This window comes from Leuciscus leuciscus (genome assembly GCF_965113295.1).
Source record: "Leuciscus leuciscus genome assembly, chromosome: 1".
Taxonomy (NCBI): Eukaryota; Metazoa; Chordata; class Actinopteri; order Cypriniformes; family Leuciscidae; genus Leuciscus; species Leuciscus leuciscus.
In genome coordinates, this window is record NC_138725.1 from 18,152,816 (window position 1) to 18,168,132 (window position 15,317).

Below are 15,317 nucleotides of genomic sequence, written 5' to 3' on the forward strand. Positions count from 1 at the left end.
ATAAAACTTAATGTCTTTTGATCCTTGTGTGCTTAAAGGCCTTAAAGGCCTTAACTGCTTGAACCCCGATAAATGCTGCTTGCAGCTTTAATTAGGGGTTCAAGCACGAAGTGCTGAAACCCTATTGTAATTGTCCTGATTTTTATTATTATTATTTTTCCGCCATAAAACGCATCGTGCAGCCCAAACCGTAAGACCTAGAGACTTGAAACTTTGCCAGATGGTAGTACTATTGCTCGCTACTCAGATACACGGACTCAGCCCAATCGGCCCATAGGTGGCGCTATAGCAATCAATAGCGCGAAACTGCTCAGAACTCCCAGACCGTAAGGCGTAGCTTCAAGTGTCTTATATCATTGAAATCCAGCGCTCCTGAAGAAAAAAACGTATATCTCCGATTTCATTTCCGCCATGATAGATTTTTCGCCATTTTGAATTTTGTCAAAAACCTACTTTTGCGAACTAGTCCCTGGTTTTTCGCCCGATCGGAACCAAACTAGTGCAGAATTGTTCTCTGGAGTCTGAAGATCAATAATTATCGAAAAGAAGTTGAAATTTCGATTCATGGTCGCTAGGGGGTGCCAAATTAACGTTGTGGGAGGAGCCTATTTTACTAAAATGGCTATAACTCAAGAAGTAATTAAGTAAACTTCACCAAACTTGGTACACATGTGTAAGAGGTCAATCTGAGGTCACAGTAAAAAAATTGCGTCGATTGGCCACATGGTGGCGCTATAAAATAAAATAAACGTATAGACACCTGACCGTTTTTCCGAATTACTTGAAATTTGGTATGCAGTGTCTTGGCCCAAGGGGCCACGTAAGTCTAAGAGGATTTTGGCGTATCTCGAAAAACATGGCCGCCATTGGCCAATGAGGTTTGAGCACCGTTAACGAAGTCCGATCGGAGCGAAACTCGGTGGGCATGTTCGGCTCAAGCCCCTAGAGGTCCGTAAGAATTTTGAAAGAAATCGGCCACTAGTTGGCGCTAACGAGTTTTAAGGCTCTGTAATCACGTGGTGTTACATTTATTGTCACAAAATGCATATCATTTGATAGATCTCCTCATGCTGAACAACTTTGCCTCAAGAACCATTGCTGTCAATCAGACCGTTCATTAAATATTCACGAACATGTTAAAAACCTACTTTTGCGAACTAGTCCCTGGTTTTTCGCCCGATCGGAACCAGACCAGTCTAGGACAATTCTATGGACTCTCTAGATCAATAATTATCAAAAAAAAGTTTAACTTTTGCATTTTGCGCATGGGTATATTTGGTCATAAAGAAAATGGACGTGGCAAAATGCACTAAAAAGCCTATAAATCATATATAAAAACTCAGAACTTCACAAAAATTGGTGAGCATATGTGACATAACATCATTAATAACCATGCAAAATTTTGTGGAGATCGGACCATAGGTTGCGCTATAACTGTTAAAAAACTTTAAAACCATATATTTCCTATGGTAAATTGCCTGTATTGGCTGTAAATTGTCTTTTCCATCTATGATCATATAATTTTCATATAATAATGTTCAAAATTAGTGCAGTACAATTCTCTGGACTCTCTAGATCAGTAATTATCAGAAAAAGTTGAACTACTTCATTTGGATGGCTATAATAGGGTCCCTTCAAAATGTGGCCTTGACCAAGTGTCCCCGAAAGCTTATATCTTTTAAGATGCTCAGATCTTCTTAAAAACAAGTCAGAACATGTGAAATATCACTCTGAACAAGCATGAGAAATTTCAGACAGATCAGACAAAGTTTGCCTCTACAACAGTTAAAAAGGGGAAAATGATATGAATGTAATGGCATATTAAGCCAATAAGTGGTATTTTACTGCCCCCTGCTGTTAAAAAATAGTAATTTTGTCAATTCATATTTAGACTTTATAAAATCACTCTTTTAACATTTACAATCACATATAGTCAGAATTCATCTATTGAAGTATTACTACTGACAATTGTGTCACATTTAGAAATGTGATTCCTGAAGGAGACTTGCAGTAAACAGTTTTGATCACATCATATAGTTGAAATGTAGTCTTAGGTTTCTGAATAAATTTTGAATAATCTGATTAATAGTTTACAAAGACTTTGTGAAATGTTTATAGACCATTCAAATATATTTTCATAATGACATGTCCCAATAGCATTGAAAAAACAACAACATTTTTCTTTGTGTGTGTGTGTGTGTGTGTGTGTGTGTGTGTGTGTGTAAGCATGCATTATGGAGTTAAAATGGAAAAACTGGTTTGCTTTAGTGCAGAAAAATTGTGAAAATCAAGAAGTTTAAAGTGAAAGTGAGCCAATAAGTGGTCTTCTACTGCCCTCTGGTGGCCATTCTACTCATTAATGAAGTCTACTCACATATGCTTTTGCATTCATTAGACACTAAAAAATCACTTATATAACAATTACCATTGTAGCACAATCATATTTTGTCAGAGTTTATCACTTAATTTGTACTGATATTTCACATAATTGCTAGCAATGTGGTAAATCATGGTAAATCACGCTAAAAACATGGTAAATCATAATAAATAATACTAGAATGTGGTGTATATCATGGTAAATTATGGTAAATCATGCTAGAATCATAGTAAATAATACTAGAATGTGGTAAATTGTTGTGGGAGGAGCCTATTTTTTACTAAAATGGCTATAACTCAAGAAGTAAATGAGATATCTTCACCAAACTCAGTACACATGTGTATGGGTTCAATTTGAGGTCAAAGAAAAAAATGTATGGAGATCGGACCATAGGTGGTGCTATAACTGTTAAAAAGCTTTAAAACCATATATTTCCCATGGTAAACTGCCTGTATTGGCTGTAAATGGTCTTTTCCATCTATTATGTCAGTGGTTACATGCTTGCTAAATAAATCTTAATAACTTTTGATGCTTTTGTGCTTAAATGCCTTAAAGGCCTTAACTGCTTGAACCCCGATAAATGCTGCTTGCAGCTTTAATTATTATTATTATTCTGCCGTAAAACGCATCGTGCAGCCCAAACCGTAAGTGCTGGAGACTTGAGACTTTGCCAGAAGGTAGTACAAAAATCGAGGAGAGGTTATCAAATTATGACCCCGATTGACCAATAGGTGGCGCTATAGTAAGCAAAAGTATAAAATCGCTAATAACTCCTAGACGGTTTGTCGTAGACTCAAGTGTCTTATATCACTGTAATCCTTGGCTCAAGGCGGAAAAAACGTATATCTCCGATTTCATTTCCGGTATGCAAATTTTTCCGCCATTTTGAATTTTGTCAAAAACCTACTTTTGCAAACTAGTCTGTGGTTTTTTGTCCGATCGGAACCAAACCAGTGCAGAAATGTTCTCTGGAGTCTGACTATCAATAATTATCGAAAAAAAGTTGAAATTTCGATTCATGGTCGCTATGGGGCGCCAAAATGTTCGAAGGAGGCGGAGTCAGTTTTACTAAAATTGTTATAACTCGTGAACGAAATTAGATATTTTCACCAAACTTGGTACACATATGTAGACGGTCAATTTGAGGTCACAGTAAAAAAATTTCGTCGATTGGCCTCATGGTGGCGCTATAAAACAAAAAAAACGTATAGACACCTGACCGTTTTTCCGAATGACTTGAAATTTGGTATGCAGTGTCTTGGCCCAACGGGCCATGTATGTCTAAAAGGATAATGGCGTATCTCAAAAAACATGGCCGCCATTGGCCAATGAAATTTGAGCACCGTTAACGAAGTCCGATCGGAACGAAACTCGATGGGCATGTTCGACTCATGGTCCTAGAGGTCTGTAAGAATTTTGAAAGAAATCGGCCACTAGTTGGCGCTAACGAGTTTTATGGCTCTGTAATCACGTGGTGTTACACTTATCATCACAAAATGCATATCATCTGATAGATCTGCTCATGTTGAACAACTTTGCCTCAAGAACCATTGCTGTCAATCAAACCGTTCATTAAATATTCATGAATATGTTAAAAACCTACTTTTGCGAACTAGTCCCTGGTTTTTCGCCCGATCGGAACCAGACCAGTCTAGGACAATTCTCTGGACTCTCTAGATCAATAATTATCGAAAAAATGTTGAACTTTTGCATTTGGGTGGCTGTAATAGGGTAATTTATAAAAGGGGCGTGGCAAAATACACTAAAATGCCTATAAATCATAAATGAAAACTCAGAACTTCACGAAAATTGGTGGGCATATGTGTCATAACATGGTGAAGAAGCATGCAGAGTTTCATGGAGATTGGACCATAGGTGGCGCTATAACTGGCAAAAAGGTTTAAAAACCACATATTTCCTATGGTAAATTGCCTTTATTGGCTGTAAATGGATTTTTCCATCTATTATTTCAGTGGTTAAAAGCTTGCTAAATAAAACTTAATGTCTTAAATGCTTATGTGCTTAAAGGCCTTAAATGCTTGAACCCCGATAAATGCTGCTTGCAGCTTTAATTAGGGGTTCAAGCACGAAGTGCTGAAACCCTATTGTAATTGTAAGGATTTTTATTATTATTATTATTATTCTTCTCCGCTAAAACGCATCGTGCAGCCCAAACCGTAAGAGCTAGAGACTTGAAACTTGGCCACAAGGTAGTACAAAAATCGAGGAGAGGTTATCAAAGTATGAGCCCGATTGGCCAATAGGTGGCGCTATAGCGCAAAAAACAAAAAAAAATCACTATTTTGCTCATATCTCAATAACCATTTGTCTCAGCTTCAAGTGTCATACATCATTGGAATCCTTGGCTCAAGCCGAACAAGAAATATAGGAGGTATTTTATTTCCGGTATGCAAATTTTTCCGCCATTTTGGATTTTGTCCAAAACCTACTTTTGCGAACTAGTCCCTGGTTTTTTACCCGATCGGAACCAAACCAGTGCAGAAATGTTCACAGTAGTCTGAATATCAATAATTATCGAAAAAAAGTTGAAATTTCGATTCACGGTCGCTAAGGGGCGCCAAAACGTTTGAAGAAGGCGGAGCCTATTTTACTAAAATGGCTATAACTCCAGAAGTAAATGAGGTATCTTCACCAAACTCGGTACACATGTGTAAGAGGTCAATCTGAGGTCACAGTAAAAAAATCGCGGCGATTGGCCACATGGTGGCGCTATAACATGAAAAAAACATAAAATGGGCTATAACCACCTGACCGTTAGTCCGATTGACTTGAAAATTGGTATGCAGTGTCTTGGTCCAAGGTGCCATGTATATCTATGAGGACATTAGTGTATCTCAAAAAACATGGCCGCCATCAGCCAATGAAGTTTGAGCACCTATTAGACAAGGTTAACGGAGGCCGATCGGAACGAAACTCGATGGGCATGTTCGACTCATGGCCCTAAAGGTCTGTAAGAATTTTGAATGAAATCGGCCACTAGTTGGCGCTAACGAGTTTTATGGCTCTGTAATCACGTAGTGTTACACTTATCGTCACAAAATGCATATCATTTGATAGATCTGCTCATCCTGAACAACTTTGCCTCTAGAACCATTGCTGTCAATCAAACCGTTCATTAAATATTCATGAATATGTTAAAAACCTACTTTTGCGAACTAGTCCCTGGTTTTTCGCCCGATCGGAACCAGACCAGTCTAGGACAATTCTCTGGACTCTCTAGATCAATAATTATCAAAAAAAAGTTGAACTTTTGCATTTGTATGGCTGTAATAGGGTCATTTATAAAATGGGCGTGGCAAAATACACTAAAAAGCCTATAAATCCTAAATGAAAACTCAAAACTTCACAAAAGTTGGTGAGCATATGTGACATGACATCATTAACAAGCATGCAACATTTTATGGAGATTGGACCAAAGGTGGCGCTATAACTGTTAAAAAGCTTTAAAACCATATATTTCCTATGGTAAACTGTCTGTATTGGCTGTAAATGGTCTTTTCCATCTCTGATCATATAGTTCTCATATCATAATGTTCAAAACTAGTGCAATACAATTCTCTGGACTCACTAGGTCAATAATTGTCAGAAAAAGTTGAACTACTTCATTTGGATAGATATAATAGGTTCACTTCAAAATGTAGCCTTTACCAAGTGTCCCCGAAAGCCTATATCTCTTTAATGAATGACTCAGACCTTCTTAAAAAGCCAGTGAAATATCACTCTGAACATGCATGAAAATTTTCAGACCGATCGGACAAAATTTGCCTCTATAACAGTTAAAAAGGTGAAAATTATATGAATATAATGGCATATTAAGCCAATAAGTTGTATTTTACTGCCCCCTGCTGTTTAAAATTTATAAAATCACTATTTTAACATTTACAATTACATTTAGTCAAAATCCGTCCGTTAAAGTATTAGTATTGACAGTTTTATCACATCATATATTTCAAATGTCTGTATCTACAACATAATGTGTTTGTGTAGTCTTAGGTTTCTGAATAAATTCTGAATCTTCTGATTAATAGCTAACAAAGACTTTGTGAAATGTTTATAGACCATTCAAATATATTTTCATAATGACATATCCCAATAGCATTGAAAAAACAACAACAACATTTGTCTTCGTGTGTGTGTGTGTGTGTGTGTGTGTAAGCATGCATGATTGAGTTAACATGGAAAAACTGGTTTGCTTTAGTGCAGAAAACTGCTAAACTATAACTATATAGTTATAACTATAAATCCTAAACGAAAACTCAGAACTTCACAAAAATTGATGAGCATATGTGTCATAACCTGCTAAAGAAGCATGGAAAATTTTATGGAGATCGGACCATAGTTGGCGCTATAACTGTTAAAACGCTTTAAAACCATATATTTCCTATGGTAAATTGCCTGTATTTGCTGTAAATGGTGTCTTCTATCTATTATCGTATAATGTTCATATCATAATGTTCAAAACCAGTGCAGCACAATTCTCTGAACTCTCTAGATCAATAATTATCAGAAAAAAAGTTTAACTTCTTCAAAAGGTGATTTTATATGAATATAATGACATATTAAGCCAATAAGTGGTATTTTACTGCCCCCTGCTGTCATTTCATCATACTACTCCCTAATATTGTTATAAAATTCATATTTAGACTTTATAAAATCATTATTTTAACATTTACAATCACATTTTGTCAAAACTCATCTATTGAGTATTACTATTGACAATTGTGTTACACTGAGATATGGAAATGGACGAAAGTAAGTGAATGAAATGAAACGAAAGTATAACGGCATTTAAGCCACGCCCCCCCAGTACAAATTCACTGATAACTCGAAAACGGAAAGTCGTTGCGCGCTCAAATTTTTATGGTAAGGTCCTCTCCGGGCTCTTGATCGAAACGTGTCGTCGCGGGCCTCGGGAGCGCGCCCCCCCCCCGCGGATCGCCAGATCGCGGGACCCCCGATTTTGAACCGCCGTAACTCCCGACCCAGACCACCCCGAACCTTGTGTGAGAGCTCGTTGGAAAGGGCCCACCCTTGGCTAGCTTCGATTCAAATGTGGTGTAATTTGCCCTGGGCATTCCAGAGATAACAGCCCCAAAATACATGCCTTTGAACAGTCATAACTCCCGGGCCCAATCACCCAAAAACACAGCGATGGTCTCATTCAACAGGGCTCCTCAAGAACTATCTATGCTCTGAATTTCAGAATTTTTCGCCTTCTGGTTCCCGAGATATAAGTGAAAAACCAAATTCCCATTCATTCATTCAAACACTTCAACTGTAAGATGGAGGCTGTAATTCCACTGTTGTCAACTAGAGGGAGCAGCAGTATTAGACATAGTATTAATCTTTTTATCAGCTTTCAGCTTTGGTCAACAAACAAATGGTTAAAGCTATTTTTTTTTTTGACTGATAATATAGATCACAATGAAATATATGAAATGGTTAGACCATTAAAATATTTTTTTCACAATAACACATCCTAAAGACATTGAAAACATATTTGTGTGTGTGTGTGTGTGTGTGTGTGTGTGTGTGTGTGTGTGTGTGTGTGTGTGTGTGTGTGTGTGTGTGTAAGCATGCATTATTGAGTTAACATGGAAAACACTTATATTACAATAACTATTATAACAATCATATTTTGTCAGTGTTTATCACTTCATTTGCACTGACACTTCACATAATTGCTAGTAATGTGGTAAATCACGCTAGAAACATGGTAAATCATAGTAAATAATTGATGGTCTCATTCAACAGGGCTCCTCAAGCACTATCTATGCTCTGAGTTTCAGAATTTTTCGCCTTCTGGTTCCCGAGATATAAGTGAAAAACCAAATTCCCATTCATTCATTCAAACACTTCAACTGTAAGATGGAGGCTGTAATTCCACTGTTGTCAACTAGAGGGAGCAGCAGTATTAGACATAGTATTAATCTTTTTATCAGCTTTCAGCTTTGGTCAACAAACAAATGGTTAAAGCTATTTTTTTTATTATTATTATTGGACTGATAATATAGATCACAATGAAATATATGAAATGGTTAGACCATTAAAATATTTTTTCACAATAACACATCCTAAAGACATTGAAAACATATTTGTATCTGTGTGTGTGTGTGTGTGTGTGTGTGTGTGTGTGTGTGTGTGTGTGTGTGTGTGTGTGTGTGTAAGCATGCATTATTGAGTTAACATGGAAAATACTTATTACAATAACTATTATAACACAATCATATTTTGTCAGTGTTTATCACTTCATTTGCACTGACACTTCACATAATTGCTAGTAATGTGGTGTATCAAGGTAAATCATTCTAGAATTCTGGCAAATCATTCTAGAACATGGTATATCATGGCAAATATGCTAGAACATGGTAAACTATGCTAGAACAGGGTTAATCATGGTAAACTATAATAAATCATGGTAAACTATGATAAATCATGATAAACTATGGTAAACCATGCTACAATCACAGTAAACAATGGTAAATCATACTAGAATGTAGTATTTCATGGTAAATCATGGTAAACTACGGTAAATCATGCTAGAATCATAGTAAATAATACTAGAATGTGGTAAATTGTTGTGGGAGGAGCCTATTTTACTAAAATGGCTATAACTCAAGAAGTAAATGAGATATCTTCACCAAACTTAGTACACATGTGTATGGGTTCAATTTGAGGTCACAGTAAACAATGTTATGGAGATCGGACCATAGGTGGTGCTATAACTGTTAAAAAGCTTTAAAACCATATATTTCCCATGGTAAACTGCCTGTATTGGCTGTAAATGGTCTTTTCCATCTATTATGTCAGTGGTTACATGCTTGCTTAATAACTCTTAATAACTTTTGATGCTTTTGTGCTTAAATGCCTTAAAGGCCTTAACAGCTTGAACCCCGATAAATGCTGCTTGCAGCTTTAATTATTATTATTATTCTTCCCTAAAACGCATCGTGCAGCCCAAACCGTAAGGCCTAGAGACCTGAAACTCGGTCAGATGGTAGTAGTCTTGCTCGCTACTCAGATACCCGGACTCGTCCCAATCGGCCAGATGGTGGCGCTACAGCGCAAAAAAACAAAAAATTGCATATTTTTGCTTAAATCTCATCAACCCTTTGTCACAGACTCAAGTGTCGGATATCATTGGAATCCTTGGCTTAAGCCGAACAAAAATGGCCTCAAGGATTTCATTTCCGGTATGCAAATTTTTCCGCCATATTGGATTTTGTCCAAAACCTACTTTTGCGAACTAGTCCCTGGATTTTTGCCCGATCGGAACCAAACCAGTGCAGAAATGTTCACAGGAGTCTGAATATCAATAATTATCGAAAAAAAATTGAAATTTCGATTCACGGTCGCTAAGGGGCGCCAAAACGTTTGAAGGAGGCGGAGCCTATTTTACTAAAATGGCTATAACTCCAGAAGTAAATGAGGTATCTTCACCAAACTCGGTACACATGTGTAAGAGGTCAATCTGGGGTCACGATAAAAAAATCGCGACGATTGAAGACTAGGTGGCGCTATAATATGAAAAAAACATAAAACAGGCTATAACCACCTGACCGTTAGTCCGATTGACTTGAAAATTGGTATGCAGTGTCTTGGTCCAAGGTGCCATGTATGTCTATGAGGACATTGGTGTATCTCAAAAAACATGGCCGCCATCGGCCAATGAAGTTTGAGCACCTATTAGACAAGGTTAACGGAGGCCGATCGGAACGAAACTCGATGGGCATGTTCGACTCATGGCCCTAGAGGTCTGTAAGAATTTTGAAAGAAATCGGCCACTAGTTGGCGCTAACGAGTTTTATGGCTCTGTAATCACGTGGTGTTAAACTTATTGTCACATTATGCATATCATTTGATAGATCTGCTCATGCTGAACAACTTTGCCTCAAGAACCACTAATGTCAATCAAACCGTTCATTAAATATTCGCAAACATGTTAAAAACCTACTTTTGCGAACTAGTCCCTGGTTTTTCGCCTGATCAGAACCAGACCAGTCTAGGGTAATTCTCTGGACTCTCTAGATCAATAATTATCGAAAAAAAAGTTGAACTTTTGCATTTGGATGGTTGTAATAGGGTCATTTAGAAAATGGGCGTGGCAAAATACACTAAAAATCTATAAATCCTAAATGAAAACTCAGAACTTCACAAAAATTGATGAGCATATGTGACATAACATGCAAAAGAAGCATGGAAATTTTTATGGAGATCAGACCATAGGTGGAACTATAACTGTTAAAAAGCTTTAAAATCATATATTTATATTGGTAAACTGCCTGTATTGCTGTAAATGGTCTTTTCCATATATGATCATATACTTTTCATATCATAATGTTAAAAACTAGTGCAATACAATTCTCTGGACTCACTAGATCAATAATTGTCAGAAAAAGTTGAATTACTTCATTTGGATAGCTATAATAGGGTCACTTCAATATGTAGCCTTAAAATGAATACCATATTAAGCCAATAAGTGGTATTTTACTGCCCCCTGCTGTCATTTCATCATACTACTCCCTAATATTGTTATATAATTCATATTTAGACTTTATAAAATCATTATTTTAACATTTAACATGAAAACGAAAGTAAAACGGCATTTAGGCCACGCCCCCCAGTACAAATTCACTCATAACTCGAAAACGGAAAGTCGTTGCGCGCTCAAATTTTGATGGTAAGGTCCTCTCCACGCTCTTGATCGAAACGTGTCATCGCGGGCCTCGGGAGCGCGCCCCCCGGCGATCGGTAGACCGCGAGACCCCCGACTTTGAACGGCCGTAGCTCCCGACCCAGACCACCCTGAACCTTGTGTGAGAGCTCGTTGGAAAGGGCCTGTCCTTGGCTAGCTTCGATTCAAATCTGGTGTAATTTGCCCTGGGCATTCCAGAGATAAAAGCCTCAAAAGACATGCCTTTGAACAGTCATAACTCCCGAACTAAATCGCCCAAAAACACCGCGATGGTCTCATTGAACAGGGCTCCTCAAACACTATCTATGCTATGAGGTTCAGAATTTTTCGCCTTCTGGTTCCCGAGATATAAGTGAAAAACCAAATTCCCATTCATTCATTCAAACACTTCAACTGTAAGATGGAGGCTGTAATTCCACTGTTGTCAACTAGAGGGAGCAGCAGTATTACACATAGTATTAATCTTTTTATCAGCTTTCAGCTTTGGCCAACAAACAAATGGTTAAAGCTATTTTTTTTTTTTATTATTGGACTGATAATATAGATCACAATGAAATATATGAAATGGTTAGACCATTAAAATATTTTTTTTCACAATAACACATCCTAAAGACATTGAAAACATATTTGTGTGTGTGTGTGTAAGCATGCATTATTGAGTTAACATGGAAAACACTTATATTACAATAACTATTATAACACAATCATATTTTGTCAGTGTTTATCACTTCATTTGCACTGACACTTCACATAATTGCTAGTAATGTGGTAAATCACGCTAGAAACATGGTAAATCATAGTAAGTAATTGATGGTCTCATTCAACAGGGCTCCTCAAGCACTCTCTATGCTCTGAGTTTCAGAATTTTTCGCCTTCTGGTTCCCGAGATATAAGTGAAAAACCAAATTCCCATTCATTAATTCATTCAAACACTTCAACTGTAAGATGGAAGCTGTAATACCACTGTCCACTAGAGGGAGCAGCAGGATTACGCATGACCTTTTCATTAGTTTTCAGTATTGGGAAACAAACAAATGCTTTAAAAAGCAATCTTTTTTTCTTTTTTTTTCTTTTCTTTTTTATATTATTAGATCACAAAGGAATTCTAATAGACCAATACATATATTTTCTCAATAACATATTCCAAAACATTAAAAACATATTTGTATTTGTGTATGTTTATTTCTCTGTGTGTGTGTGTGTGTGTGTGTGTGTGTGTGTGTGTGTGTGTGTGTGTGTGTGTGTGTGTGTGTGTGTGTGTGTGTGTAAGCATGCATTATTGAGTTAACATGGAAAAACTGGTTTGCTTTAGTCCAGAAAACAGGTGAAAATCATGAAGTTTAAAGTGAAAGTGAGCCAATAAGTGGTCTTCTTCTGCCCTCTGCTGGCCATTCTACTTATTAATGAAGTCTTTTCACATGTGCTCACATTCATATTTAGACTCTAAAAATCACTTATATAACAATAACTATCATAACACAATCAGATTTTGTCAGTGTTTATCACTTCATTTGCACTGACACTTCACATAATTGCTAGAAACATGGTAAATCATAGTAAATAATACTATAATGTGGTGTATCAAGGTAAACCATGCTAGAATCCTGGCAAATCATTCTAGAACGTGGTAAATCATGGTAAACTATGCTAGAACAGGGTAAATCATGGTAAACCATGATAAACTATGGTAAATCATGTTAGAATGTGGTATATCATGGTAAATCATGCTAGAACAGGGTAAATCATGGTAAACTATGATAAATCATGATAAACTATGGTAAACCATGCTAGAATCACAGTAAACAATGGTAAATCATACTAGAATGTAGTATATCATGGTAAATCATGCTAGAATATGGTAAATCAAGGTAAACTAAGATAAAATCATGGTAAACTATGTAAATCATGTTAGAATCATAGTAAATAATACTAGAATGTGGTAAATTATTGTGGGAGGAGCCTATTTTACTAAAATGGCTATAACTCAAGAAGTAAATGATATATCTTCACCAAACTCAGTACACATGTGTATGGGTTCAATTTGAGGTCACAGTAAACTATTTTATGGAGATCGGTCCATAGATGGCACTATAAGTGCTATAAAAAGCTTTAAAACCATATATTTCCTATGGTACATTGCCTGTATTTGCTGTAAATGGTCTTTTCCATCTATTATGTCAGTGGTTACATGCTTGCTAAATAAAACTTAATAACTTTTGATGCTTTTGTGCTTAAAGGCCTTAAATGCTTGAACCCCGATAAATGCTGCTTGCAGCTTTAATTAATTTTGAATTTACATATGTAATGTTTAAATACAGAATCTTTAGATATATTTAAGAGATTTGAAGAATTTAAGTGCAAGTTAATTTGTGATTTGAAGATTATATCATATTTCAGCTGATTTTACTGATACTATGCATCAAATATTTTGTAAGCATTGTCTCAATGAATAAATTAAAATATGTCCACTTAATTTGAAAGTATAAATTCTTTCATTTTTCTCAGTCAAACTGAGAAAATGTTTTCTACAATCATCTGTCGAATGTAACGCCCAGATCCATCTTCACCTCCTGCCTCAGTAATCTCCAAAGTGGGTTCTTCACAAATTTGGTCATCCTCCAAGTCTGGGAGTGCAAGATCTCTATTAAATGGAAAGTGATATTTTACTCATTTAATTTAAAATCATTGGGGAATATGTAGCTAGGAGTTTTAATTACAGTTAAAAACATATTTATTACCTTGCCATGTTGTGTAAAACAACACATGCACAGATTATGTTGCACTCTTTCTGGTTTCATTTTGAGCTCTGCATGCAGACAATGAAATCTTCGTTTCAGGACTCCAAAACACCTTTCAATAACATTTCTTGTTTTGGTATGGGCTGTGTTGTACCGAGCTTGAGGCACACTGACTGGATTTAAGAAAGGTGTGAGTAGCCAGGGTTTTAGTGGATAACCAGAGTCACCCAAGAGCACACCCTGCAATTCTCCTCTCTCAAATGCATCATGAATTTGGGAATTCACTAAAATTCTAGAGTCATGGGTTGATCCTGGCCAACGAGCAACACAGTTGAGCACTCTTAGTTTGGCATCACAAATAGCCTGCACGTTAATACTGTGGTAGCCTTTCCTGTTAACAAACAATGGCTCATGAGTTGAAGGTGCTTGAATCCTAATGTGTGTTCCATCAATGGCTCCAACTACATTTGGAAATCCTGCAATGTTGAAAAAATCTGCCTTCACCTTGTTCAAGGTAGAGACGTCAGTCGGATAAAGTGGAAGTCTTCCTGACAGCGCACAGGCAACCCGATGAATAATTATTGATGCTGTAGACTTGTGTACCCCAATTAAGTCTGCAGCTGTGTTTATAAAACATCCTGTGGCAAAGAAGCGTAGAGCTAGACATACTTGTAGCAGTGGAGGGATGCTAAAATTTCTGGAAGTTTCAGGCCTCAAATGCTCCTCCAAGTCAATTGCTAGTTCTTGTATTGCATGTCTAGGAAACCTTAGCTTCTCCAGCAGTTCCTTTTCAGAAAGGACTTCTAATGGGTTTGAACGGTCTTTGAAAACTCTTTCTCTTCTTATTGCCCTTTCATAAAAGCAAATATTAAAATGTGCCATGCCGCAAGACAAAGTCGTGCCACTTTGTGAATCTAGAGCACTTGACAGTTTATTCGTTTCCATGGCAACATAGATTGTAAAGGAAAGTTAGCCAAGGGGGAACCAGTCTTACTTTTTTGTCTTAAATTAGACCAGTCTAAAATGTTATGCAACTGACTTAAAAAGTAAATACCAGTCTTAAAGAAAAAATTAAGACGACTAACTTGCAAGACTAGTCTTAAATAGATTTATGCAACCGGCCCCGGGTTTCAAAGTGCAAGTTTTTGAAAATGGTCTCCTCGTAAATAATCAAAATGTGAATCTCTGAAGACGATGAGGTCATGCACATGCGTATTACGTGTTCAGTCTATAGTGTATCATCACCATCTGATGGCCTGGCAGCAGAATACAGCATTTTTTGTCATTTTCGCAGATCCATGGAAAGACTTTCCCATTTTAAGCATAACTGGGTTGTAACAACCAGACAAGAGAAAAGGTGATCAGGTGGTGTTGGTTTTGTTTTGACATAATCATCATTTGACCTGAATGACTGAACTAATTTATAGTCTAATCTCTGAGTTTGATTTACCTTGATTACAGCCGCCCTGTGATTCTACAGCATAAG

The 15,317-nt window shown here is 36.8% G+C and overlaps 1 protein-coding gene, 1 long non-coding RNA gene and 1 pseudogene across 3 annotated transcripts in view; 1 reads left to right on the plus strand and 2 right to left on the minus strand.

Moving 5' to 3' along the window:
* The window catches only part of LOC309498167 (uncharacterized protein), a 924,641-nt gene that overhangs the window by 692,479 nt on the left and 216,845 nt on the right, over positions 1–15,317 (minus strand). The gene's annotated exons all lie outside the window — the stretch shown is intronic.
* LOC309503759 overlaps positions 1–15,317 on the plus strand; it is a 308,394-nt gene that overhangs the window by 283,547 nt on the left and 9,530 nt on the right. The gene's annotated exons all lie outside the window — the stretch shown is intronic.
* LOC309509013 (putative nuclease HARBI1) lies at positions 13,465–14,713 on the minus strand (annotated as a pseudogene). Its single transcript has one exon. The product of its transcript is annotated as a putative nuclease HARBI1 (transcript).